This window comes from Protomyctophum bolini, assembly GCF_963924005.1.
Source record: "Protomyctophum bolini genome assembly, chromosome: 22".
Lineage (NCBI taxonomy): Eukaryota > Metazoa > Chordata > Actinopteri > Myctophiformes > Myctophidae > Protomyctophum > Protomyctophum bolini.
Window position 1 is genome coordinate 976779 of NC_137883.1, and position 27491 is coordinate 1004269.

Here is a 27491-nt window from a genome sequence, read left to right on the forward strand (position 1 = left end):
GATCTAGTGTTTTGCATGGCCATTCATGTTGCTCATTCAGTATGCCGGCATGAAAAAGCTTACAGCACCTGGTATTCCCAGGCGGTCTCCCATCCAAGTATTAACCAGGCCCGACCCTGCTTAGCTTCCGAGATCGGACGAGATCGGGCGTGTTCAGGGTGGTATGGCCGTAAGCAAAGGCAGCGGTGGCCGGTACGGCCCATATACAGCAGACGGCCGTAGCCAATGCGTCAATGAAAAGCTTACAGCACCTGGTATTAGATTGTGAAGGTTCCGGGGGGGTTGCTTAAGAGTGGGTGCCCGGGTTCGGATGGAGAGCCGGGTCGTGGGTTTAACTGGCTTCGGGCCTGGCACCCCGGTGGGGGCCCGAGGCTTCCTGGGTCCGAGTGGAGAGCCGGGCGATTGGGGCTGTGTTTTAATGATGTGGGCGTGGCCTATGCGCTTGCCCTGCACTATTAGTCAAAGCGCTCACACCTATTTGCACTCACACAACCAAGCGCGCCACTGTGCTCCCTGTCATTTTCTTCAACAGCTGAGCTGGCCTTGTCCGATGGGCAAGGCCTTCCAAAAATAGCCATAACTCATGAACGTCCCTCTCCACGGAAGTCTTTAGTAAAAGGCGAAAGGCTTATTCGTCATGAAGAGAGACCCGAGTAATTCTACCTGCTTGCCACGGCGGCCGGCGAAGCCTCTAGCCGCGCCGGTCAAGGGCTTGACGGCGCGCGCGCACGCACACGCTTGGCGTGTCCGGGTTGAACGCGGGGCCTGTCGGATTGGGGGGCTGGTTTAATGATGTAGGCGTGGCCTATGCGCTTTGGGGGGCAAAAGGTCAGTGGTGCACAATGATCTAGTGTTTTGCATGGCCATTCATGTTGCTCATTCAGTATGCCGGCATGAAAAAGCTTACAGCACCTGGTATTCCCAGGCGGTCTCCCATCCAAGTACTAACCAGGCCCGACCCTGCTTAGCTTCCGAGATCGGACGAGATCGGGCGTGTTCAGGGTGGTATTGCCGTAAGCAAAGGCAGCGGTGGCCGGTACGGCCCATATACAGCAGACGGCCGTAGCCAATGCCTCTGAAAAGCTTACAGCACCTGGTATTAGATTGTGAAGGTTCCGGGGGGGTTGCTTAAGAGTGGGTGCCCGGGTTCGGATGGAGAGCCGGGTCGTGGGTTTAGCTGGCTTCGGGCCTGGCACCCCGGTGGGGGCCCGAGGCTTCCTGGGTCCGAGTGGAGAGCCGGGCGATTGGGGCTGTGTTTTAATGATGTGGGCGTGGCCTATGCGCTTGCCCTGCACTATTAGTCAAAGCGCTCACACCTATTTGCACTCACACAACCAAGCGCGCCACTGTGCTCCCTGTCATTTTCTTCAACAGCTGAGCTGGCCTTGTCCGATGGGCAAGGCCTTCCAAAAATAGCCATAACTCATGAACGTCCCTCTCCACGGAAGTCTTTAGTAAAAGGCGAAAGGCTTATTCGTCATGAAGAGAGACCCGAGTAATTCTACCCGCTTGCCACGGCGGCCGGCGAAGCCTCTAGCCGTGCCGGTCAAGCGCTTGACGGCGCGCGCGCGCACGCACACGCTTGGCGTGTCCGGGTTGAACGCGGGGCCTGTCGGATTGGGGGGCTGGTTTAATGATGTAGGCGTGGTCTATGCGCTTTGGGGGGCAAAAGGTCAGTGGTGCACAATGATCTAGTGTTTTGCATGGCCATTCATGTTGCTCATTCAGTATGCCGGCATGAAAAAGCTTACAGCACCTGGTATTCCCAGGCGGTCTCCCATCCAAGTACTAACCAGGCCCGACCCTGCTTAGCTTCCGAGATCGGACGAGATCGGGCGTGTTCAGGGTGGTATGGCCGTAAGCAAAGGCAGCGGTGGCCGGTACGGCCCATATACAGCAGACGGCCGTAGCCAATGCGTCAATGAAAAGCTTACAGCACCTGGTATTAGATTGTGAAGGTTCCGGGGGGGTTGCTTAAGAGTGGGTGCCTGGTTCGGATGGAGAGCCAGGTCGTGGGTTTAGCTGGCTTCGGGCCTGGCACCCCGGTGGGGGCCCGAGGCTTCCTGGGTCCGAGTGGAGAGCCGGGCGATTGGGGCTGTGTTTTAATGATGTGGGCGTGGCCTATGCGCTTGCCCTGCACTATTAGTCAAAGCGCTCACACCTATTTGCACTCACACAACCAAGCGCGCCACTGTGCTCCCTGTCATTTTCTTCAACAGCTGAGCTGGCCTTGTCCGATGGGCAAGGCCTTCCAAAAATAGCCATAACTCATGAACGTCCCTCTCCACGGAAGTCTTTAGTAAAAGGCGAAAGGCTTATTCGTCATGAAGAGAGACCCGAGTAATTCTACCCGCTTGCCACGGCGGCCGGCGAAGCCTCTAGCCGCGCCGGTCAAAAGCTTGACGGCGCGCGCGCACGCACACGCTTGGCGTGTCCGGGTTGAACGCGGGGCCTGTCGGATTGGGGGGCTGGTTTAATGATGTAGGCGTGGTCTATGCGCTTTGGGGGGCAAAAGGTCAGTGGTGCACAATGATCTAGTGTTTTGCATGGCCATTCATGTTGCTCATTCAGTATGCCGGCATGAAAAAGCTTACAGCACCTGGTATTCCCAGGCGGTCTCCCATCCAAGTACTAACCAGGCCCGACCCTGCTTAGCTTCCGAGATCGGACGAGATCGGGCGTGTTCAGGGTGGTATGGCCGTAAGCAAAGGCAGCGGTGGCCGGTACGGCCCATATACAGCAGACGGCCGTAGCCAATGCGTCAATGAAAAGCTTACAGCACCTGGTATTAGATTGTGAAGGTTCCGGGGGGGTTGCTTAAGAGTGGGTGCCTGGTTCGGATGGAGAGCCAGGTCGTGGGTTTAGCTGGCTTCGGGCCTGGCACCCCGGTGGGGGCCCGAGGCTTCCTGGGTCCGAGTGGAGAGCCGGGCGATTGGGGCTGTGTTTTAATGATGTGGGCGTGGCCTATGCGCTTGCCCTGCACTATTAGTCAAAGCGCTCACACCTATTTGCACTCACACAACCAAGCGCGCCACTGTGCTCCCTGTCATTTTCTTCAACAGCTGAGCTGGCCTTGTCCGATGGGCAAGGCCTTCCAAAAATAGCCATAACTCATGAACGTCCCTCTCCACGGAAGTCTTTAGTAAAAGGCGAAAGGCTTATTCGTCATGAAGAGAGACCCGAGTAATTCTACCCGCTTGCCACGGCGGCCGGCGAAGCCTCTAGCCGCGCCGGTCAAAAGCTTGACGGCGCGCGCGCACGCACACGCTTGGCGTGTCCGGGTTGAACGCGGGGCCTGTCAGATTGGGGGGCTGGTTTAATGATGTAGGCGTGGCCTATGCGCTTTGGGGGGCAAAAGGTCAGTGGTGCACAATGATCTAGTGTTTTGCATGGCCATTCATGTTGCTCATTCAGTATGCCGGCATGAAAAAGCTTACAGCACCTGGTATTCCCAGGCGGTCTCCCATCCAAGTACTAACCAGGCCCGACCCTGCTTAGCTTCCGAGATCGGACGAGATCGGGGTTGAACGCGGGGCCTGTCGGATTGGGGGGCTGGTTTAATTATGTAGGCGTGGCCTATGCGCTTTGGGGGGCAAAAGGCCAGTAGTGCACAATGATCTAGTGTTTTGCATGGCCATTCATGTTGCTCATTCAGTATGCCGGCATGAAAAAGCTTACAGCACCTGGTATTCCCAGGCGGTCTCCCATCCAAGTACTAACCAGGCCCGACCCTGCTTAGCTTCCGAGATCGGACGAGATCGGGCGTGTTCAGGGTGGTATGGCCGTAAGCAAAGGCAGCGGTGGCCGGTACGGCCCATATACAGCAGACGGCCGTACCCAATGCGTCAATGAAAAGCTTACAGCACCTGGTATTAGATTGTGAAGGTTCCGGGGGGGTTGCTTAAGAGTGGGTGCCCGGGTTCGGATGGAGAGCCGGGTCGTGGGTTTAACTGGCTTCGGGCCTGGCACCCCGGTGGGGGCCCGAGGCTTCCTGGGTCCGAGTGGAGAGCCGGGCGATTGGGGCTGTGTTTTAATGATGTGGGCGTGGCCTATGCGCTTGCCCTGCACTATTAGTCAAAGCGCTCACACCTATTTGCACTCACACAACCAAGCGCGCCACTGTGCTCACTGTCATTTTCTTCAACAGCTGAGCTGGCCTTGTCCGATGGGCAAGGCCTTCCAAAAATAGCCATAACTCATGAACGTCCCTCTCCACGGAAGTCTTTAGTAAAAGGCGAAAGGCTTATTCGTCATGAAGAGAGACCCGAGTAATTCTACCCGCTTGCCACGGCGGCCGGCGAAGCCTCTAGCCGCGCCGGTCAAGCGCTTGACGGCGCGCGCGCACGCACACGCTTGGCGTGTCCGGGTTGAACGCGGGGCCTGTCGGATTGGGGGGCTGGTTTAATGATGTAGGCGTGGCCTATGCGCTTTGGGGGGCAAAAGGTCAGTGGTGCACAATGATCTAGTGTTTTGCATGGCCATTCATGTTGCTCATTCAGTATGCCGGCATGAAAAAGCTTACAGCACCTGGTATTCCCAGGCGGTCTCCCATTCAAGTACTAACCAGGGCCGACCCTGCTTAGCTTCCGAGATCGGACGAGATCGGGCGTGTTCAGGGTGGTATGGCCGTAAGCAAAGGCAGCGGTGGCCGGTACGGCCCATATACAGCAGACGGCCGTAGCCAATGCGTCAATGAAAAGCTTACAGCACCTGGTATTAGATTGTGAAGGTTCCGGGGGGTTGCTTAAGAGTGGGTGCCCGGGTTTGGATGGAGAGCCGGGTCGTGGGTTTAGCTGGCTTCGGGCCTGGCACCCCGGTGGGGGCCCGAGGCTTCCTGGGTCCGAGTGGAGAGCGGGGCGATTGGGGCTGTGTTTTAATGATGTGGGCGTGGCCTATGCGCTTGCCCTGCACTATTAGTCAAAGCACTCACACCTATTTGCACTCACAGAACCAAGCGCGCCACTGTGCTCCCTGTCATTTTCTTCAACAGCTGAGCTGGCCTTGTGCGATGGGCAAGGCCTTCCAAAAATAGCCATAACTCATGAACGTCCCTCTCCACGGAAGTCTTTAGTAAAAGGCGAAAGGCTTATTCGTCATGAAGAGAGACCCGAGTAATTCTACCCACTTGCGACGGGGGCCGGCGAAGCCTCTAGCCGCGCCGGTCAAGCGCTTGACGGCGCGCGCGCGCACGCACACGCTTGGCGTGTCCGGGTTGAACGCGGGGCCTGTCGGATTGGGGGGCTGGTTTAATGATGTAGGCGTGGCCTATGCGCTTTGGGGGGCAAAAGGCCAGTGGTGCACAATGATCTAGTGTTTTGCATGGCCATTCATGTTGCTCATGCAGTATGCCGGCATGAAAAAGCTTACAGCACCTGGTATTCCCAGGCGGTCTCCCATCCAAGTACTAACCAGGCCCGACCCTGCTTAGCTTCGAGGATCGGACGAGATCGGGCGTGTTCAGGGTGGTATGGCCGTAAGCAAAGGCAGAGGTGGCCGGTACGGCTCATATACAGCAGACGGCCGTAGCCAATGCGTCAATGAAAAGCTTACAGCACCTGGTATTAGATTGTGAAGGTTCCGGGGGGGTTGCTTAAGAGTGGGTGCCCGGGTTTGGATGGAGAGCCGGGTCGTGGGTTTAGCTGGCTTCGGGCCTGGCACCCCGGTGGGGGCCCGAGGCTTCCTGGGTCCGAGTGGAGAGCGGGGCGATTGGGGCTGTGTTTTAATGATGTGGGCGTGGCCTATGCGCTTGCCCTGCACTATTAGTCAAAGCGCTCACACCTATTTGCACTCGCAGAACCAAGCGCGCCACTGTGCTCCCTGTCATTTTCTTCAACAGCTGAGCTGGCCTTGTCCGATGGGCAAGGCCTTCCAAAAATAGCCATAACTCATGAACGTCCCTCTCCACGGAAGTCTTTAGTAAAAGGCGAAAGGCTTATTCGTCATGAAGAGAGACCCGAGTAATTCTACCCACTTGCGACGGGGGCCGGCGAAGCCTCTAGCCGCGCCGGTCAAGCGCTTGACGGCGCGCGCGCGCACGCACACGCTTGCCGTGTCCGGGTTGAACGCGGGGCCTGTCGGATTGGGGGGCTGGTTTAATGATGTAGGCGTGGCCTATGCGCTTTGGGGGGCAAAAGGCCAGTGGTGCACAATGATCTAGTGTTTTGCATGGCCATTCATGTTGCTCATGCAGTATGCCGGCATGAAAAAGCTTACAGCACCTGGTATTCCCAGGCGGTCTCCCATCCAAGTACTAACCAGGCCCGACCCTGCTTAGCTTCGAGGATCGGACGAGATCGGGCGTGTTCAGGGTGGTATGGCCGTAAGCAAAGGCAGCGGTGGCCGGTACGGCCCATATACAGCAGACGGCCCTAGCCAATGCGTCAATGAAAAGCTTACAGCACCTGGTATTAGATTGTGAAGGTTCCGGGGGGGTTGCTTAAGAGTGGGTGCCCGGGTTCGGAAGGAGAGCCGGGTCGTGGGTTTAGCTGGCTTCGGGCCTGGCACCCCGGTCGGGGCCCGAGGCTTCCTGGGTCCGAGTGGAGAGCGGGGCGATTGGGGCTGTGTTTTAATGATGTGGGCGTGGCCTATGCGCTTGCCCTGCACTATTAGTCAAAGCGCTCACACCTATTTGCACTCACACAACCAAGCGCGCCACTGTGCTCCCTGTCATTTTCTTCAACAGCTGAGCTGGCCTTGTCCGATGGGCAAGGCCTTCCAAAAATAGCCATAACTCATGAACGTCCCTCTCCACGGAAGTCTTTAGTAAAAGGCGAAAGGCTTATTCGTCATGAAGAGAGACCCGAGTAATTCTACCCGCTTGCCACGGCGGCCGGCGAAGCCTCTAGCCGCGCCGGTCAAGTGCTTGACGGCGCGCGTGCACGCACACGCTTGGCGTGTCCGGGTTGAACGCGGGGCCTGTCGGATTGGGGGGCTGGTTTAATGATGTAGGCGTGGCCTATGCGCTTTGGGGGGCAAAAGGTCAGTGGTGCACAATGATCTAGTGTTTTGCATGGCCATTCATGTTGCCAGCTGAGCTGGCCTTGTCCGATGGGCAAGGCCTTCCAAAAATAGCCATAACTCATGAACGTCCCTCTCCACGGAAGTCTTTAGTAAAAGGCTAAAGGCTTATTCGTCATGAAGAGAGACCCGAGTAATTCTACCCGCTTGCCACGGCGGCCGGCGAAGCCTCTAGCCGCGCCGGTCAAGCGCTTGACGGCGCTCGCGCACGCACACGCTTGGCGTGTCCGGGTTGAACGCGGGGCCTGTCGGATTGGGGGGCTGGTTTAATTATGTAGGCGTGGCCTATGCGCTTTGGGGGGCAAAAGGTCAGTGGTGCACAATGATCTAGTGTTTTGCATGGCCATTCATGTTGCTCATTCAGTATGCCGGCATGAAAAAGCTTACAGCACCTGGTATTCCCAGGCGGTCTCCCATCCAAGTACTAACCAGGCCCGACCCTGCTTAGCTTCCGAGATCGGACGAGATCGGGCGTGTTCAGGGTGGTATGGCCGTAAGCAAAGGTAGTGGTGGCCGGTACGGCCCATATACAGCAGACGGCCGTAGCCAATGCCTCAATGAAAAGCTTACAGCACCTGGTATTAGATTGTGAAGGTTCCGGGGGGGTTGCTTAAGAGTGGGTGCCCGGGTTCGGATGGAGAGCCGGGTCGTGGTTTAAGCTGGCTTCGGGCCTGGCACCCCGGTGGGGGCCCGAGGCTTCCTGGGTCCGAGTGGAGAGCTGGGCGATTGGGGCTGTGTTTTAATGATGTGGGCGTGGCCTATGCGCTTGCCCTGCACTATTAGTCAAAGCGCTCACACCTATTTGCACTCACACAACCAAGCGCTCCACTGTGCTCCCTGTCATTTTCTTCAACAGCTGAGCTGGCCTTGTCCGATGGGCAAGGCCTTCCAAAAATAGCCATAACTCATGAACGTCCCTCTCCACGGAAGTCTTTAGTAAAAGGCGAAAGGCTTATTCGTCATGAAGAGAGACCCGAGTAATTCTACCCGCTTGCCACGGCGGCCGGCGAAGCCTCTAGCCGCGCCGGTCAAGCGCTTGACGGCGCGCGCGCACGAACACGCTTGGCGTGTCCGGGTTGAACGCGGGGCCTGTCGGATTGGGGGGCTGGTTTAATGATGTAGGCGTGGCCTATGCGCTTTGGGGGGCAAAAGGCCAGTGGTGCACAATGATCTAGTGTTTTGCATGGCCATTCATGTTGCTCATTCAGTATGCCGGCATGAAAAAGCTTACAGCACCTGGTATTCCCAGGCGGTCTCCCATCCAAGTACTAACCAGGCCCGACCCTGCTTAGCTTCCGAGATCGGACGAGATCGGGCGTGTTCAGGGTGGTATGGCCGTAAGCAAAGGCAGCGGTGGCCGGTACGGCCCATATACAGCAGACGGCCGTAGCCAATGCGTCAATGAAAAGCTTACAGCACCTGGTATTAGATTGTGAAGGTTCCGGGGGGGTTGCTTAAGAGTGGGTGCCCGGGTTCGGATGGAGAGCCGGGTCGTGGGTTTAACTGGCTTCGGGCCTGGCACCCCGGTGGGGGCCCGAGGCTTCCTGGGTCCGAGTGGAGAGCCGGGCGATTGGGGCTGTGTTTTAATGATGTGGGCGTGGCCTATGCGCTTGCCCTGCACTATTAGTCAAAGCGCTCACACCTATTTGCACTCACACAACCAAGCGCGCCACTGTGCTCCCTGTCATTTTCTTCAACAGCTGAGCTGGCCTTGTCCGATGGGCAAGGCCTTCCAAAAATAGCCATAACTCATGAACGTCCCTCTCCACGGAAGTCTTTAGTAAAAGGCTAAAGGCTTATTCGTCATGAAGAGAGACCCGAGTAATTCTACCCGCTTGCCACGGCGGCCGGCGAAGCCTCTAGCCGCGCCGGTCAAGCGCTTGACGGCGCTCGCGCACGCACACGCTTGGCGTGTCCGGGTTGAACGCGGGGCCTGTCGGATTGGGGGGCTGGTTTAATTATGTAGGCGTGGCCTATGCGCTTTGGGGGGCAAAAGGTCAGTGGTGCACAATGATCTAGTGTTTTGCATGGCCATTCATGTTGCTCATTCAGTATGCCGGCATGAAAAAGCTTACAGCACCTGGTATTCCCAGGCGGTCTCCCATCCAAGTACTAACCAGGCCCGACCCTGCTTAGCTTCCGAGATCGGACGAGATCGGGCGTGTTCAGGGTGGTATGGCCGTAAGCAAAGGTAGTGGTGGCCGGTACGGCCCATATACAGCAGACGGCCGTAGCCAATGCCTCAATGAAAAGCTTACAGCACCTGGTATTAGATTGTGAAGGTTCCGGGGGGGTTGCTTAAGAGTGGGTGCCCGGGTTCGGATGGAGAGCCGGGTCGTGGTTTAAGCTGGCTTCGGGCCTGGCACCCCGGTGGGGGCCCGAGGCTTCCTGGGTCCGAGTGGAGAGCTGGGCGATTGGGGCTGTGTTTTAATGATGTGGGCGTGGCCTATGCGCTTGCCCTGCACTATTAGTCAAAGCGCTCACACCTATTTGCACTCACACAACCAAGCGCGCCACTGTGCTCCCTGTCATTTTCTTCAACAGCTGAGCTGGCCTTGTCCGATGGGCAAGGCCTTCCAAAAATAGCCATAACTCATGAACGTCCCTCTCCACGGAAGTCTTTAGTAAAAGGCGAAAGGCTTATTCGTCATGAAGAGAGACCCGAGTAATTCTGCCCGCTTGCCACGGCGGCCGGCGAAGCCTCTAGCCGCGCCGGTCAAGCGCTTGACGGCGCGCGCGCACGCACACGCTTGGCGTGTCCGGGTTGAACGCGGGGCCTGTCGGATTGGGGGGCTGGTTTAATGATGTAGGCGTGGCCTATGCGCTTTGGGGGGCAAAAGGCCAGTGGTGCACAATGATCTAGTGTTTTGCATGGCCATTCATGTTGCTCATTCAGTATGCCGGCATGAAAAAGCTTACAGCACCTGGTATTCCCAGGCGGTCTCCCATCCAAGTACTAACCAGGCCCGACCCTGCTTAGCTTCCGAGATCGGACGAGATCGGGCGTGTTCAGGGTGGTATGGCCGTAAGCAAAGGCAGCGGTGGCCGGTACGGCCCATATACAGCAGACGGCCGTAGCCAATGCGTCAATGAAAAGCTTACAGCACCTGGTATTAGATTGTGAAGGTTCCGGGGGGGTTGCTTAAGAGTGGGTGCCCGGGTTCGGATGGAGAGCCGGGTCGTGGGTTTAACTGGCTTCGGGCCTGGCACCCCGGTGGGGGCCCGAGGCTTCCTGGGTCCGAGTGGAGAGCCGGGCGATTGGGGCTGTGTTTTAATGATGTGGGCGTGGCCTATGCGCTTGCCCTGCACTATTAGTCAAAGCGCTCACACCTATTTGCACTCACACAACCAAGCGCGCCACTGTGCTCCCTGTCATTTTCTTCAACAGCTGAGCTGGCCTTGTCCGATGGGCAAGGCCTTCCAAAAATAGCCATAACTCATGAACGTCCCTCTCCACGGAAGTCTTTAGTAAAAGGCGAAAGGCTTATTCGTCATGAAGAGAGACCCGAGTAATTCTACCTGCTTGCCACGGCGGCCGGCGAAGCCTCTAGCCGCGCCGGTCAAGGGCTTGACGGCGCGCGCGCACGCACACGCTTGGCGTGTCCGGGTTGAACGCGGGGCCTGTCGGATTGGGGGGCTGGTTTAATGATGTAGGCGTGGCCTATGCGCTTTGGGGGGCAAAAGGTCAGTGGTGCACAATGATCTAGTGTTTTGCATGGCCATTCATGTTGCTCATTCAGTATGCCGGCATGAAAAAGCTTACAGCACCTGGTATTCCCAGGCGGTCTCCCATCCAAGTACTAACCAGGCCCGACCCTGCTTAGCTTCCGAGATCGGACGAGATCGGGCGTGTTCAGGGTGGTATTGCCGTAAGCAAAGGCAGCGGTGGCCGGTACGGCCCATATACAGCAGACGGCCGTAGCCAATGCCTCTGAAAAGCTTACAGCACCTGGTATTAGATTGTGAAGGTTCCGGGGGGGTTGCTTAAGAGTGGGTGCCCGGGTTCGGATGGAGAGCCGGGTCGTGGGTTTAGCTGGCTTCGGGCCTGGCACCCCGGTGGGGGCCCGAGGCTTCCTGGGTCCGAGTGGAGAGCCGGGCGATTGGGGCTGTGTTTTAATGATGTGGGCGTGGCCTATGCGCTTGCCCTGCACTATTAGTCAAAGCGCTCACACCTATTTGCACTCACACAACCAAGCGCGCCACTGTGCTCCCTGTCATTTTCTTCAACAGCTGAGCTGGCCTTGTCCGATGGGCAAGGCCTTCCAAAAATAGCCATAACTCATGAACGTCCCTCTCCACGGAAGTCTTTAGTAAAAGGCGAAAGGCTTATTCGTCATGAAGAGAGACCCGAGTAATTCTACCCGCTTGCCACGGCGGCCGGCGAAGCCTCTAGCCGTGCCGGTCAAGCGCTTGACGGCGCGCGCGCGCACGCACACGCTTGGCGTGTCCGGGTTGAACGCGGGGCCTGTCGGATTGGGGGGCTGGTTTAATGATGTAGGCGTGGTCTATGCGCTTTGGGGGGCAAAAGGTCAGTGGTGCACAATGATCTAGTGTTTTGCATGGCCATTCATGTTGCTCATTCAGTATGCCGGCATGAAAAAGCTTACAGCACCTGGTATTCCCAGGCGGTCTCCCATCCAAGTACTAACCAGGCCCGACCCTGCTTAGCTTCCGAGATCGGACGAGATCGGGCGTGTTCAGGGTGGTATGGCCGTAAGCAAAGGCAGCGGTGGCCGGTACGGCCCATATACAGCAGACGGCCGTAGCCAATGCGTCAATGAAAAGCTTACAGCACCTGGTATTAGATTGTGAAGGTTCCGGGGGGGTTGCTTAAGAGTGGGTGCCTGGTTCGGATGGAGAGCCAGGTCGTGGGTTTAGCTGGCTTCGGGCCTGGCACCCCGGTGGGGGCCCGAGGCTTCCTGGGTCCGAGTGGAGAGCCGGGCGATTGGGGCTGTGTTTTAATGATGTGGGCGTGGCCTATGCGCTTGCCCTGCACTATTAGTCAAAGCGCTCACACCTATTTGCACTCACACAACCAAGCGCGCCACTGTGCTCCCTGTCATTTTCTTCAACAGCTGAGCTGGCCTTGTCCGATGGGCAAGGCCTTCCAAAAATAGCCATAACTCATGAACGTCCCTCTCCACGGAAGTCTTTAGTAAAAGGCGAAAGGCTTATTCGTCATGAAGAGAGACCCGAGTAATTCTACCCGCTTGCCACGGCGGCCGGCGAAGCCTCTAGCCGCGCCGGTCAAAAGCTTGACGGCGCGCGCGCACGCACACGCTTGGCGTGTCCGGGTTGAACGCGGGGCCTGTCAGATTGGGGGGCTGGTTTAATGATGTAGGCGTGGCCTATGCGCTTTGGGGGGCAAAAGGTCAGTGGTGCACAATGATCTAGTGTTTTGCATGGCCATTCATGTTGCTCATTCAGTATGCCGGCATGAAAAAGCTTACAGCACCTGGTATTCCCAGGCGGTCTCCCATCCAAGTACTAACCAGGCCCGACCCTGCTTAGCTTCCGAGATCGGACGAGATCGGGGTTGAACGCGGGGCCTGTCGGATTGGGGGGCTGGTTTAATTATGTAGGCGTGGCCTATGCGCTTTGGGGGGCAAAAGGCCAGTGGTGCACAATGATCTAGTGTTTTGCATGGCCATTCATGTTGCTCATTCAGTATGCCGGCATGAAAAAGCTTACAGCACCTGGTATTCCCAGGCGGTCTCCCATCCAAGTACTAACCAGGCCCGACCCTGCTTAGCTTCCGAGATCGGACGAGATCGGGCGTGTTCAGGGTGGTATGGCCGTAAGCAAAGGCAGCGGTGGCCGGTACGGCCCATATACAGCAGACGGCCGTAGCCAATGCGTCAATGAAAAGCTTACAGCACCTGGTATTAGATTGTGAAGGTTCCGGGGGGGTTGCTTAAGAGTGGGTGCCCGGGTTCGGATGGAGAGCCGGGTCGTGGGTTTAACTGGCTTCGGGCCTGGCACCCCGGTGGGGGCCCGAGGCTTCCTGGGTCCGAGTGGAGAGCCGGGCGATTGGGGCTGTGTTTTAATGATGTGGGCGTGGCCTATGCGCTTGCCCTGCACTATTAGTCAAAGCGCTCACACCTATTTGCACTCACACAACCAAGCGCGCCACTGTGCTCACTGTCATTTTCTTCAACAGCTGAGCTGGCCTTGTCCGATGGGCAAGGCCTTCCAAAAATAGCCATAACTCATGAACGTCCCTCTCCACGGAAGTCTTTAGTAAAAGGCGAAAGGCTTATTCGTCATGAAGAGAGACCCGAGTAATTCTACCCGCTTGCCACGGCGGCCGGCGAAGCCTCTAGCCGCGCCGGTCAAGCGCTTGACGGCGCGCGCGCACGCACACGCTTGGCGTGTCCGGGTTGAACGCGGGGCCTGTCGGATTGGGGGGCTGGTTTAATGATGTAGGCGTGGCCTATGCGCTTTGGGGGGCAAAAGGTCAGTGGTGCACAATGATCTAGTGTTTTGCATGGCCATTCATGTTGCTCATTCAGTATGCCGGCATGAAAAAGCTTACAGCACCTGGTATTCCCAGGCGGTCTCCCATCCAAGTACTAACCAGGCCCGACCCTGCTTAGCTTCCGAGATCGGACGAGATCGGGCGTGTTCAGGGTGGTATTGCCGTAAGCAAAGGCAGCGGTGGCCGGTACGGCCCATATACAGCAGACGGCCGTAGCCAATGCCTCAATGAAAAGCTTACAGCACCTGGTATTAGATTGTGAAGGTTCCGGGGGGGTTGCTTAAGAGTGGGTGCCCGGGTTCGGATGGAGAGCCGGGTCGTGGGTTTAGCTGGCTTCGGGCCTGGCACCCCGGTGGGGGCCCGAGGCTTCCTGGGTCCGAGTGGAGAGCCGGGCGATTGGGGCTGTGTTTTAATGATGTGGGCGTGGCCTATGCGCTTGCCCTGCACTATTAGTCAAAGCGCTCACACCTATTTGCACTCACACAACCAAGCGCGCCACTGTGCTCCCTGTCATTTTCTTCAACAGCTGAGCTGGCCTTGTCCGATGGGCAAAGCCTTCCAAAAATAGCCATAACTCATGAACGTCCCTCTCCACGGAAGTCTTTAGTAAAAGGCGAAAGGCTTATTCGTCATGAAGAGAGACCCGAGTAATTCTACCCGCTTGCCACGGCGGCCGGCGAAGCCTCTAGCCGTGCCGGTCAAGCGCTTGACGGCGCGCGCGCGCACGCACACGCTTGGCGTGTCCGGGTTGAACGCGGGGCCTGTCGGATTGGGGGGCTGGTTTAATTATGTAGGCGTGGCCTATGCGCTTTGGGGGGCAAAAGGCCAGTGGTGCACAATGATCTAGTGTTTTGCATGGCCATTCATGTTGCTCATTCAGTATGCCGGCATGAAAAAGCTTACAGCACCTGGTATTCCCAGGCGGTCTCCCATCCAAGTACTAACCAGGCCCGACCCTGCTTAGCTTCCGAGATCGGACGAGATCGGGCGTGTTCAGGGTGGTATGGCCGTAAGCAAAGGCAGCGGTGGCCGGTACGGCCCATATACAGCAGACGGCCGTAGCCAATGCGTCAATGAAAAGCTTACAGCACCTGGTATTAGATTGTGAAGGTTCCGGGGGGGTTGCTTAAGAGTGGGTGCCCGGGTTCGGATGGAGAGCCGGGTCGTGGGTTTAACTGGCTTCGGGCCTGGCACCCCGGTGGGGGCCCGAGGCTTCCTGGGTCCGAGTGGAGAGCCGGGCGATTGGGGCTGTGTTTTAATGATGTGGGCGTGGCCTATGCGCTTGCCCTGCACTATTAGTCAAAGCGCTCACACCTATTTGCACTCACACAACCAAGCGCGCCACTGTGCTCCCTGTCATTTTCTTCAACAGCTGAGCTGGCCTTGTCCGATGGGCAAGGCCTTCCAAAAATAGCCATAACTCATGAACGTCCCTCTCCACGGAAGTCTTTAGTAAAAGGCGAAAGGCTTATTCGTCATGAAGAGAGACCCGAGTAATTCTACCCGCTTGCCACGGCGGCCGGCGAAGCCTCTAGCCGCGCCGGTCAAGCGCTTGACGGCGCGCGCGCACACGCTTGGCGTGTCCGGGTTGAACGCGGGGCCTGTCGGATTGGGGGGCTGGTTTAATGATGTAGGCGTGGCCTATGCGCTTTGGGGGGCAAAAGGTCAGTGGTGCACAATGATCTAGTGTTTTGCATGGCCATTCATGTTGCTCATTCAGTATGCCGGCATGAAAAAGCTTACAGCACCTGGTATTCCCAGGCGGTCTCCCATCCAAGTACTAACCAGGCCCGACCCTGCTTAGCTTCCGAGATCGGACGAGATCGGGCGTGTTCAGGGTGGTATTGCCGTAAGCAAAGGCAGCGGTGGCCGGTACGGCCCATATACAGCAGACGGCCGTAGCCAATGCCTCAATGAAAAGCTTACAGCACCTGGTATTAGATTGTGAAGGTTCCGGGGGGGTTGCTTAAGAGTGGGTGCCCGGGTTCGGATGGAGAGCCGGGTCGTGGGTTTAGCTGGCTTCGGGCCTGGCACCCCGGTGGGGGCCCGAGGCTTCCTGGGTCCGAGTGGAGAGCCGGGCGATTGGGGCTGTGTTTTAATGATGTGGGCGTGGCCTATGCGCTTGCCCTGCACTATTAGTCAAAGCGCTCACACCTATTTGCACTCACACAACCAAGCGCGCCACTGTGCTCCCTGTCATTTTCTTCAACAGCTGAGCTGGCCTTGTCCGATGGGCAAAGCCTTCCAAAAATAGCCATAACTCATGAACGTCCCTCTCCACGGAAGTCTTTAGTAAAAGGCGAAAGGCTTATTCGTCATGAAGAGAGACCCGAGTAATTCTACCCGCTTGCCACGGCGGCCGGCGAAGCCTCTAGCCGTGCCGGTCAAGCGCTTGACGGCGCGCGCGCGCACGCACACGCTTGGCGTGTCCGGGTTGAACGCGGGGCCTGTCGGATTGGGGGGCTGGTTTAATGATGTAGGCGTGGTCTATGCGCTTTGGGGGGCAAAAGGTCAGTGGTGCACAATGATCTAGTGTTTTGCATGGCCATTCATGTTGCTCATTCAGTATGCCGGCATGAAAAAGCTTACAGCACCTGGTATTCCCAGGCGGTCTCCCATCCAAGTACTAACCAGGCCCGACCCTGCTTAGCTTCCGAGATCGGACGAGATCGGGCGTGTTCAGGGTGGTATGGCCGTAAGCAAAGGCAGAGGTGGCCGGTACGGCCCATATACAGCAGACGGCCGTAGCCAATGCGTCAATGAAAAGCTTACAGCACCTGGTATTAGATTGTGAAGGTTCCGGGGGGGTTGCTTAAGAGTGGGTGCCTGGTTCGGATGGAGAGCCGGGTCGTGGGTTTAGCTGGCTTCGGGCCTGGCACCCCGGTGGGGGCCCGAGGCTTCCTGGGTCCGAGTGGAGAGCCGGGCGATTGGGGCTGTGTTTTAATGATGTGGGCGTGGCCTATGCGCTTGCCCTGCACTATTAGTCAAAGCGCTCACACCTATTTGCACTCACACAACCAAGCGCGCCACTGTGCTCCCTGTCATTTTCTTCAACAGCTGAGCTGGCCTTGTCCGATGGGCAAGGCCTTCCAAAAATAGCCATAACTCATGAACGTCCCTCTCCACGGAAGTCTTTAGTAAAAGGCGAAAGGCTTATTCGTCATGAAGAGAGACCCGAGTAATTCCACCCGCTTGCCACGGCGGCCGGCGAAGCCGCTAGCCGCGCCGGTCAAGCGCTTGACGGCGCGCGCGCACGCACACGCTTGGCGTGTCCGGGTTGAACGCGGGGCCTGTCGGATTGGGGGGCTGGTTTAATGATGTAGGCGTGGCCTATGCGCTTTGGGGGGCAAAAGGTCAGTGGTGAACAATGATCTAGTGTTTTGCATGGCCATTCATGTTGCTCATTCAGTATGCCGGCATGAAAAAGCTTACAGCACCTGGTATTCCCAGGCGGTCTCCCATCCAAGTACTAACCAGGCCCGACCCTGCTTAGCTTCCGAGATCGGACGAGATCGGGCGTGTTCAGGGTGGTATGGCCGTAAGCAAAGGCAGCGGTGGCCGGTACGGCCCATATACAGCAGACGGCCGTAGCCAATGCCTCAATGAAAAGCTTACAGCACCTGGTATTAGATTGTGAAGGTTCCGGGGGGGTTGCTTAAGAGTGGGTGCCCGGGTTCGGATGGAGAGCCGGGTCGTGGGTTTAGCTGGCTTCGGGCCTGGCACCCCGGTGGGGGCCCGAGGCTTCCTGGGTCCGAGTGGAGAGCCGGGCGATTGGGGCTGTGTTTTAATGATGTGGGCGTGGCCTATGTGCTTGCCCTGCACTATTAGTCAAAGCGCTCACACCTATTTGCACTCACACAACCAAGCGCGCCACTGTGCTCCCTGTCATTTTCTTCAACAGCTGAGCTGGCCTTGTCCGATGGGCAAGGCCTTCCAAAAATAGCCATAACTCATGAACGTCCCTCTCCACGGAAGTCTTTAGTAAAAGGCGAAAGGCTTATTCGTCATGAAGAGAGACCCGAGTAATTCTACCCGCTTGCCACGGCGGCCGGCGAAGCCTCTAGCCGCGCCGGTCAAGCGCTTGACGGCGCGCGCGCACGCACACGCTTGGCGTGTCCGGGTTGAACGCGGGGCCTGTCGGATTGGGGGGCTGGTTTAATTATGTAGGCGTGGCCTATGCGCTTTGGGGGGCAAAAGGTCAGTGGTGCACAATGATCTAGTGTTTTGCATGGCCATTCATGTTGCTCATTCAGTATGCCGGCATGAAAAAGCTTACAGCACCTGGTATTCCCAGGCGGTCTCCCATCCAAGTACTAACCAGGCCCGACCCTGCTTAGCTTCCGAGATCGGACGAGATCGGGGTTGAACGCGGGGCCTGTCGGATTGGGGGGCTGGTTTAATGATGTAGGCGTGGCCTATGCGCTTTGGGGGGCAAAAGGCCAGTGGTGCACAATGATCTAGTGTTTTGCATGGCCATTCATGTTGCTCATTCAGTATGCCGGCATGAAAAAGCTTACAGCACCTGGTATTCCCAGGCGGTCTCCCATCCAAGTACTAACCAGGCCCGACCCTGCTTAGCTTCCGAGATCGGACGACATCTGGCGTGTTCAGGGTGGTATGGCCGTAAGCAAAGGCAGCGGTGGCCGGTACGGCCCATATACAGCAGACGGCCGTAGCCAATGCGTCAATGAAAAGCTTACAGCACCTGGTATTAGATTGTGAAGGTTCCGGGGGGGTTGCTTAAGAGTGGGTGCCCGGGTTCGGATGGAGAGCCGGGTCGTGGGTTTAACTGGCTTCGGGCCTGGCACCCCGGTGGGGGCCCGAGGCTTCCTGGGTCCGAGTGGAGAGCCGGGCGATTGGGGCTGTGTTTTAATGATGTGGGCGTGGCCTATGCGCTTGCCCTGCACTATTAGTCAAAGCGCTCACACCTATTTGCACTCACACAACCAAGCGCGCCACTGTGCTCCCTGTCATTTTCTTCAACAGCTGAGCTGGCCTTGTCCGATGGGCAAGGCCTTCCAAAAATAGCCATAACTCATGAACGTCCCTCTCCACGGAAGTCTTTAGTAAAAGGCGAAAGGCTTATTCGTCATGAAGAGAGACCCGAGTAATTCCACCCGCTTGCCACGGCGGCCGGCGAAGCCGCTAGCCGCGCCGGTCAAGCGCTTGACGGCGCGCGCGCACGCACACGCTTGGCGTGTCCGGGTTGAACGCGGGGCCTGTCGGATTGGGGGGCTGGTTTAATGATGTAGGCGTGGCCTATGCGCTTTGGGGGGCAAAAGGTCAGTGGTGAACAATGATCTAGTGTTTTGCATGGCCATTCATGTTGCTCATTCAGTATGCCGGCATGAAAAAGCTTACAGCACCTGGTATTCCCAGGCGGTCTCCCATCCAAGTACTAACCAGGCCCGACCCTGCTTAGCTTCCGAGATCGGACGAGATCGGGCGTGTTCAGGGTGGTATGGCCGTAAGCAAAGGCAGCGGTGGCCGGTACGGCCCATATACAGCAGACGGCCGTAGCCAATGCCTCAATGAAAAGCTTACAGCACCTGGTATTAGATTGTGAAGGTTCCGGGGGGGTTGCTTAAGAGTGGGTGCCCGGGTTCGGATGGAGAGCCGGGTCGTGGGTTTAGCTGGCTTCGGGCCTGGCACCCCGGTGGGGGCCCGAGGCTTCCTGGGTCCGAGTGGAGAGCCGGGCGATTGGGGCTGTGTTTTAATGATGTGGGCGTGGCCTATGTGCTTGCCCTGCACTATTAGTCAAAGCGCTCACACCTATTTGCACTCACACAACCAAGCGCGCCACTGTGCTCCCTGTCATTTTCTTCAACAGCTGAGCTGGCCTTGTCCGATGGGCAAGGCCTTCCAAAAATAGCCATAACTCATGAACGTCCCTCTCCACGGAAGTCTTTAGTAAAAGGCGAAAGGCTTATTCGTCATGAAGAGAGACCCGAGTAATTCTACCCGCTTGCCACGGCGGCCGGCGAAGCCTCTAGCCGCGCCGGTCAAGTGCTTGACGGCGCGCGCGCACGCACACGCTTGGCGTGTCCGGGTTGAACGCGGGGCCTGTCGGATTGGGGGGCTGGTTTAATTATGTAGGCGTGGCCTATGCGCTTTGGGGGGCAAAAGGTCAGTGGTGCACAATGATCTAGTGTTTTGCATGGCCATTCATGTTGCTCATTCAGTATGCCGGCATGAAAAAGCTTACAGCACCTGGTATTCCCAGGCGGTCTCCCATCCAAGTACTAACCAGGCCCGACCCTGCTTAGCTTCCGAGATCGGACGAGATCGGGCGTGTTCAGGGTGGTATGGCCGTAAGCAAAGGCAGAGGTGGCCGGTACGGCCCATATACAGCAGACGGCCGTAGCCAATGCGTCAATGAAAAGCTTACAGCACCTGGTATTAGATTGTGAAGGTTCCGGGGGGGTTGCTTAAGAGTGGGTGCCTGGTTCGGATGGAGAGCCGGGTCGTGGGTTTAGCTGGCTTCGGGCCTGGCACCCCGGTGGGGGCCCGAGGCTTCCTGGGTCCGAGTGGAGAGCCGGGCGATTGGGGCTGTGTTTTAATGATGTGGGCGTGGCCTATGCGCTTGCCCTGCACTATTAGTCAAAGCGCTCACACCTATTTGCACTCACACAACCAAGCGCGCCACTGTGCTCCCTGTCATTTTCTTCAACAGCTGAGCTGGCCTTGTCCGATGGGCAAGGCCTTCCAAAAATAGCCATAACTCATGAACGTCCCTCTCCACGGAAGTCTTTAGTAAAAGGCGAAAGGCTTATTCGTCATGAAGAGAGACCCGAGTAATTCCACCCGCTTGCCACGGCGGCCGGCGAAGCCGCTAGCCGCGCCGGTCAAGCGCTTGACGGCGCGCGCGCACGCACACGCTTGGCGTGTCCGGGTTGAACGCGGGGCCTGTCGGATTGGGGGGCTGGTTTAATGATGTAGGCGTGGCCTATGCGCTTTGGGGGGCAAAAGGTCAGTGGTGAACAATGATCTAGTGTTTTGCATGGCCATTCATGTTGCTCATTCAGTATGCCGGCATGAAAAAGCTTACAGCACCTGGTATTCCCAGGCGGTCTCCCATCCAAGTACTAACCAGGCCCGACCCTGCTTAGCTTCCGAGATCGGACGAGATCGGGCGTGTTCAGGGTGGTATGGCCGTAAGCAAAGGCAGCGGTGGCCGGTACGGCCCATATACAGCAGACGGCCGTAGCCAATGCCTCAATGAAAAGCTTACAGCACCTGGTATTAGATTGTGAAGGTTCCGGGGGGGTTGCTTAAGAGTGGGTGCCCGGGTTCGGATGGAGAGCCGGGTCGTGGGTTTAGCTGGCTTCGGGCCTGGCACCCCGGTGGGGGCCCGAGGCTTCCTGGGTCCGAGTGGAGAGCCGGGCGATTGGGGCTGTGTTTTAATGATGTGGGCGTGGCCTATGTGCTTGCCCTGCACTATTAGTCAAAGCGCTCACACCTATTTGCACTCACACAACCAAGCGCGCCACTGTGCTCCCTGTCATTTTCTTCAACAGCTGAGCTGGCCTTGTCCGATGGGCAAGGCCTTCCAAAAATAGCCATAACTCATGAACGTCCCTCTCCACGGAAGTCTTTAGTAAAAGGCGAAAGGCTTATTCGTCATGAAGAGAGACCCGAGTAATTCTACCCGCTTGCCACGGCGGCCGGCGAAGCCTCTAGCCGCGCCGGTCAAGCGCTTGACGGCGCGCGCGCACGCACACGCTTGGCGTGTCCGGGTTGAACGCGGGGCCTGTCGGATTGGGGGGCTGGTTTAATTATGTAGGCGTGGCCTATGCGCTTTGGGGGGCAAAAGGTCAGTGGTGCACAATGATCTAGTGTTTTGCATGGCCATTCATGTTGCTCATTCAGTATGCCGGCATGAAAAAGCTTACAGCACCTGGTATTCCCAGGCGGTCTCCCATCCAAGTACTAACCAGGCCCGACCCTGCTTAGCTTCCGAGATCGGACGAGATCGGGGTTGAACGCGGGGCCTGTCGGATTGGGGGGCTGGTTTAATGATGTAGGCGTGGCCTATGCGCTTTGGGGGGCAAAAGGCCAGTGGTGCACAATGATCTAGTGTTTTGCATGGCCATTCATGTTGCTCATTCAGTATGCCGGCATGAAAAAGCTTACAGCACCTGGTATTCCCAGGCGGTCTCCCATCCAAGTACTAACCAGGCCCGACCCTGCTTAGCTTCCGAGATCGGACGACATCTGGCGTGTTCAGGGTGGTATGGCCGTAAGCAAAGGCAGCGGTGGCCGGTACGGCCCATATACAGCAGACGGCCGTAGCCAATGCGTCAATGAAAAGCTTACAGCACCTGGTATTAGATTGTGAAGGTTCCGGGGGGGTTGCTTAAGAGTGGGTGCCCGGGTTCGGATGGAGAGCCGGGTCGTGGGTTTAACTGGCTTCGGGCCTGGCACCCCGGTGGGGGCCCGAGGCTTCCTGGGTCCGAGTGGAGAGCCGGGCGATTGGGGCTGTGTTTTAATGATGTGGGCGTGGCCTATGCGCTTGCCCTGCACTATTAGTCAAAGCGCTCACACCTATTTGCACTCACACAACCAAGCGCGCCACTGTGCTCCCTGTCATTTTCTTCAACAGCTGAGCTGGCCTTGTCCGATGGGCAAGGCCTTCCAAAAATAGCCATAACTCATGAACGTCCCTCTCCACGGAAGTCTTTAGTAAAAGGCGAAAGGCTTATTCGTCATGAAGAGAGACCCGAGTAATTCCACCCGCTTGCCACGGCGGCCGGCGAAGCCGCTAGCCGCGCCGGTCAAGCGCTTGACGGCGCGCGCGCACGCACACGCTTGGCGTGTCCGGGTTGAACGCGGGGCCTGTCGGATTGGGGGGCTGGTTTAATGATGTAGGCGTGGCCTATGCGCTTTGGGGGGCAAAAGGTCAGTGGTGAACAATGATCTAGTGTTTTGCATGGCCATTCATGTTGCTCATTCAGTATGCCGGCATGAAAAAGCTTACAGCACCTGGTATTCCCAGGCGGTCTCCCATCCAAGTACTAACCAGGCCCGACCCTGCTTAGCTTCCGAGATCGGACGAGATCGGGCGTGTTCAGGGTGGTATGGCCGTAAGCAAAGGCAGCGGTGGCCGGTACGGCCCATATACAGCAGACGGCCGTAGCCAATGCCTCAATGAAAAGCTTACAGCACCTGGTATTAGATTGTGAAGGTTCCGGGGGGGTTGCTTAAGAGTGGGTGCCCGGGTTCGGATGGAGAGCCGGGTCGTGGGTTTAGCTGGCTTCGGGCCTGGCACCCCGGTGGGGGCCCGAGGCTTCCTGGGTCCGAGTGGAGAGCCGGGCGATTGGGGCTGTGTTTTAATGATGTGGGCGTGGCCTATGTGCTTGCCCTGCACTATTAGTCAAAGCGCTCACACCTATTTGCACTCACACAACCAAGCGCGCCACTGTGCTCCCTGTCATTTTCTTCAACAGCTGAGCTGGCCTTGTCCGATGGGCAAGGCCTTCCAAAAATAGCCATAACTCATGAACGTCCCTCTCCACGGAAGTCTTTAGTAAAAGGCGAAAGGCTTATTCGTCATGAAGAGAGACCCGAGTAATTCTACCCGCTTGCCACGGCGGCCGGCGAAGCCTCTAGCCGCGCCGGTCAAGCGCTTGACGGCGCGCGCGCACGCACACGCTTGGCGTGTCCGGGTTGAACGCGGGGCCTGTCGGATTGGGGGGCTGGTTTAATTATGTAGGCGTGGCCTATGCGCTTTGGGGGGCAAAAGGTCAGTGGTGCACAATGATCTAGTGTTTTGCATGGCCATTCATGTTGCTCATTCAGTATGCCGGCATGAAAAAGCTTACAGCACCTGGTATTCCCAGGCGGTCTCCCATCCAAGTACTAACCAGGCCCGACCCTGCTTAGCTTCCGAGATCGGACGAGATCGGGGTTGAACGCGGGGCCTGTCGGATTGGGGGGCTGGTTTAATGATGTAGGCGTGGCCTATGCGCTTTGGGGGGCAAAAGGCCAGTGGTGCACAATGATCTAGTGTTTTGCATGGCCATTCATGTTGCTCATTCAGTATGCCGGCATGAAAAAGCTTACAGCACCTGGTATTCCCAGGCGGTCTCCCATCCAAGTACTAACCAGGCCCGACCCTGCTTAGCTTCCGAGATCGGACGACATCTGGCGTGTTCAGGGTGGTATAGCCGTAAGCAAAGGCAGCGGTGGCCGGTACGGCCCATATACAGCAGACGGCCGTAGCCAATGCGTCAATGAAAAGCTTACAGCACCTGGTATTAGATTGTGAAGGTTCCGGGGGGGTTGCTTAAGAGTGGGTGCCCGGGTTCGGATGGAGAGCCGGGTCGTGGGTTTAACTGGCTTCGGGCCTGGCACCCCGGTGGGGGCCCGAGGCTTCCTGGGTCCGAGTGGAGAGCCGGGCGATTGGGGCTGTGTTTTAATGATGTGGGCGTGGCCTATGCGCTTGCCCTGCACTATTAGTCAAAGCGCTCACACCTATTTGCACTCACACAACCAAGCGCGCCACTGTGCTCCCTGTCATTTTCTTCAACAGCTGAGCTGGCCTTGTCCGATGGGCAAGGCCTTCCAAAAATAGCCATAACTCATGAACGTCCCTCTCCACGGAAGTCTTTAGTAAAAGGCGAAAGGCTTATTCGTCATGAAGAGAGACCCGAGTAATTCTACCTGCTTGCCACGGCGGCCGGCGAAGCCTCTAGCCGCGCCGGTCAAGGGCTTGACGGCGCGCGCGCACGCACACGCTTGGCGTGTCCGGGTTGAACGCGGGGCCTGTCGGATTGGGGGGCTGGTTTAATGATGTAGGCGTGGCCTATGCGCTTTGGGGGGCAAAAGGTCAGTGGTGCACAATGATCTAGTGTTTTGCATGGCCATTCATGTTGCTCATTCAGTATGCCGGCATGAAAAAGCTTACAGCACCTGGTATTCCCAGGCGGTCTCCCATCCAAGTACTAACCAGGCCCGACCCTGCTTAGCTTCCGAGATCGGACGAGATCGGGCGTGTTCAGGGTGGTATTGCCGTAAGCAAAGGCAGCGGTGGCCGGTACGGCCCATATACAGCAGACGGCCGTAGCCAATGCCTCTGAAAAGCTTACAGCACCTGGTATTAGATTGTGAAGGTTCCGGGGGGGTTGCTTAAGAGTGGGTGCCCGGGTTCGGATGGAGAGCCGGGTCGTGGGTTTAGCTGGCTTCGGGCCTGGCACCCCGGTGGGGGCCCGAGGCTTCCTGGGTCCGAGTGGAGAGCCGGGCGATTGGGGCTGTGTTTTAATGATGTGGGCGTGGCCTATGCGCTTGCCCTGCACTATTAGTCAAAGCGCTCACACCTATTTGCACTCACACAACCAAGCGCGCCACTGTGCTCCCTGTCATTTTCTTCAACAGCTGAGCTGGCCTTGTCCGATGGGCAAGGCCTTCCAAAAATAGCCATAACTCATGAACGTCCCTCTCCACGGAAGTCTTTAGTAAAAGGCGAAAGGCTTATTCGTCATGAAGAGAGACCCGAGTAATTCTACCCGCTTGCCACGGCGGCCGGCGAAGCCTCTAGCCGTGCCGGTCAAGCGCTTGACGGCGCGCGCGCGCACGCACACGCTTGGCGTGTCCGGGTTGAACGCGGGGCCTGTCGGATTGGGGGGCTGGTTTAATTATGTAGGCGTGGTCTATGCGCTTTGGGGGGCAAAAGGTCAGTGGTGCACAATGATCTAGTGTTTTGCATGGCCATTCATGTTGCTCATTCAGTATGCCGGCATGAAAAAGCTTACAGCACCTGGTATTCCCAGGCGGTCTCCCATCCAAGTACTAACCAGGCCCGACCCTGCTTAGCTTCCGAGATCGGACGAGATCGGGCGTGTTCAGGGTGGTATGGCCGTAAGCAAAGGCAGCGGTGGCCGGTACGGCCCATATACAGCAGACGGCCGTAGCCAATGCGTCAATGAAAAGCTTACAGCACCTGGTATTAGATTGTGAAGGTTCCGGGGGGGTTGCTTAAGAGTGGGTGCCTGGTTCGGATGGAGAGCCAGGTCGTGGGTTTCGCTGGCTTCGGGCCTGGCACCCCGGTGGGGGCCCGAGGCTTCCTGGGTCCGAGTGGAGAGCCGGGCGATTGGGGCTGTGTTTTAATGATGTGGGCGTGGCCTATGCGCTTGCCCTGCACTATTAGTCAAAGCGCTCACACCTATTTGCACTCACACAACCAAGCGCGCCACTGTGCTCCCTGTCATTTTCTTCAACAGCTGAGCTGGCCTTGTCCGATGGGCAAGGCCTTCCAAAAATAGCCATAACTCATGAACGTCCCTCTCCACGGAAGTCTTTAGTAAAAGGCGAAAGGCTTATTCGTCATGAAGAGAGACCCGAGTAATTCTACCCGCTTGCCACGGCGGCCGGCGAAGCCTCTAGCCGCGCCGGTCAAAAGCTTGACGGCGCGCGCGCACGCACACGCTTGGCGTGTCCGGGTTGAACGCGGGGCCTGTCAGATTGGGGGGCTGGTTTAATGATGTAGGCGTGGCCTATGCGCTTTGGGGGGCAAAAGGTCAGTGGTGCACAATGATCTAGTGTTTTGCATGGCCATTCATGTTGCTCATTCAGTATGCCGGCATGAAAAAGCTTACAGCACCTGGTATTCCCAGGCGGTCTCCCATCCAAGTACTAACCAGGCCCGACCCTGCTTAGCTTCCGAGATCGGACGAGATCGGGGTTGAACGCGGGGCCTGTCGGATTGGGGGGCTGGTTTAATTATGTAGGCGTGGCCTATGCGCTTTGGGGGGCAAAAGGCCAGTGGTGCACAATGATCTAGTGTTTTGCATGGCCATTCATGTTGCTCATTCAGTATGCCGGCATGAAAAAGCTTACAGCACCTGGTATTCCCAGGCGGTCTCCCATCCAAGTACTAACCAGGCCCGACCCTGCTTAGCTTCCGAGATCGGACGAGATCGGGCGTGTTCAGGGTGGTATGGCCGTAAGCAAAGGCAGCGGTGGCCGGTACGGCCCATATACAGCAGACGGCCGTAGCCAATGCGTCAATGAAAAGCTTACAGCACCTGGTATTAGATTGTGAAGGTTCCGGGGGGGTTGCTTAAGAGTGGGTGCCCGGGTTCGGATGGAGAGCCGGGTCGTGGGTTTAACTGGCTTCGGGCCTGGCACCCCGGTGGGGGCCCGAGGCTTCCTGGGTCCGAGTGGAGAGCCGGGCGATTGGGGCTGTGTTTTAATGATGTGGGCGTGGCCTATGCGCTTGCCCTGCACTATTAGTCAAAGCGCTCACACCTATTTGCACTCACACAACCAAGCGCGCCACTGTGCTCCCTGTCATTTTCTTCAACAGCTGAGCTGGCCTTGTCCGATGGGCAAGGCCTTCCAAAAATAGCCATAACTCATGAACGTCCCTCTCCACGGAAGTCTTTAGTAAAAGGCGAAAGGCTTATTCGTCATGAAGAGAGACCCGAGTAATTCTACCCGCTTGCCACGGCGGCCGGCGAAGCCTCTAGCCGCGCCGGTCAAGCGCTTGACGGCGCGCGCGCACGCACACGCTTGGCGTGTCCGGGTTGAACGCGGGGCCTGTCGGATTGGGGGGCTGGTTTAATGATGTAGGCGTGGCCTATGCGCTTTGGGGGGCAAAAGGTCAGTGGTGCACAATGATCTAGTGTTTTGCATGGCCATTCATGTTGCTCATTCAGTATGCCGGCATGAAAAAGCTTACAGCACCTGGTATTCCCAGGCGGTCTCCCATTCAAGTACTAACCAGGCCCGACCCTGCTTAGCTTCCGAGATCGGACGAGATCGGGCGTGTTCAGGGTGGTATTGCCGTAAGCAAAGGCAGCGGTGGCCGGTACGGCCCATATACAGCAGACGGCCGTAGCCAATGCCTCAATGAAAAGCTTACAGCACCTGGTATTAGATTGTGAAGGTTCCGGGGGGGTTGCTTAAGAGTGGGTGCCCGGGTTCGGATGGAGAGCCGGGTCGTGGGTTTAGCTGGCTTCGGGCCTGGCACCCCGGTGGGGGCCCGAGGCTTCCTGGG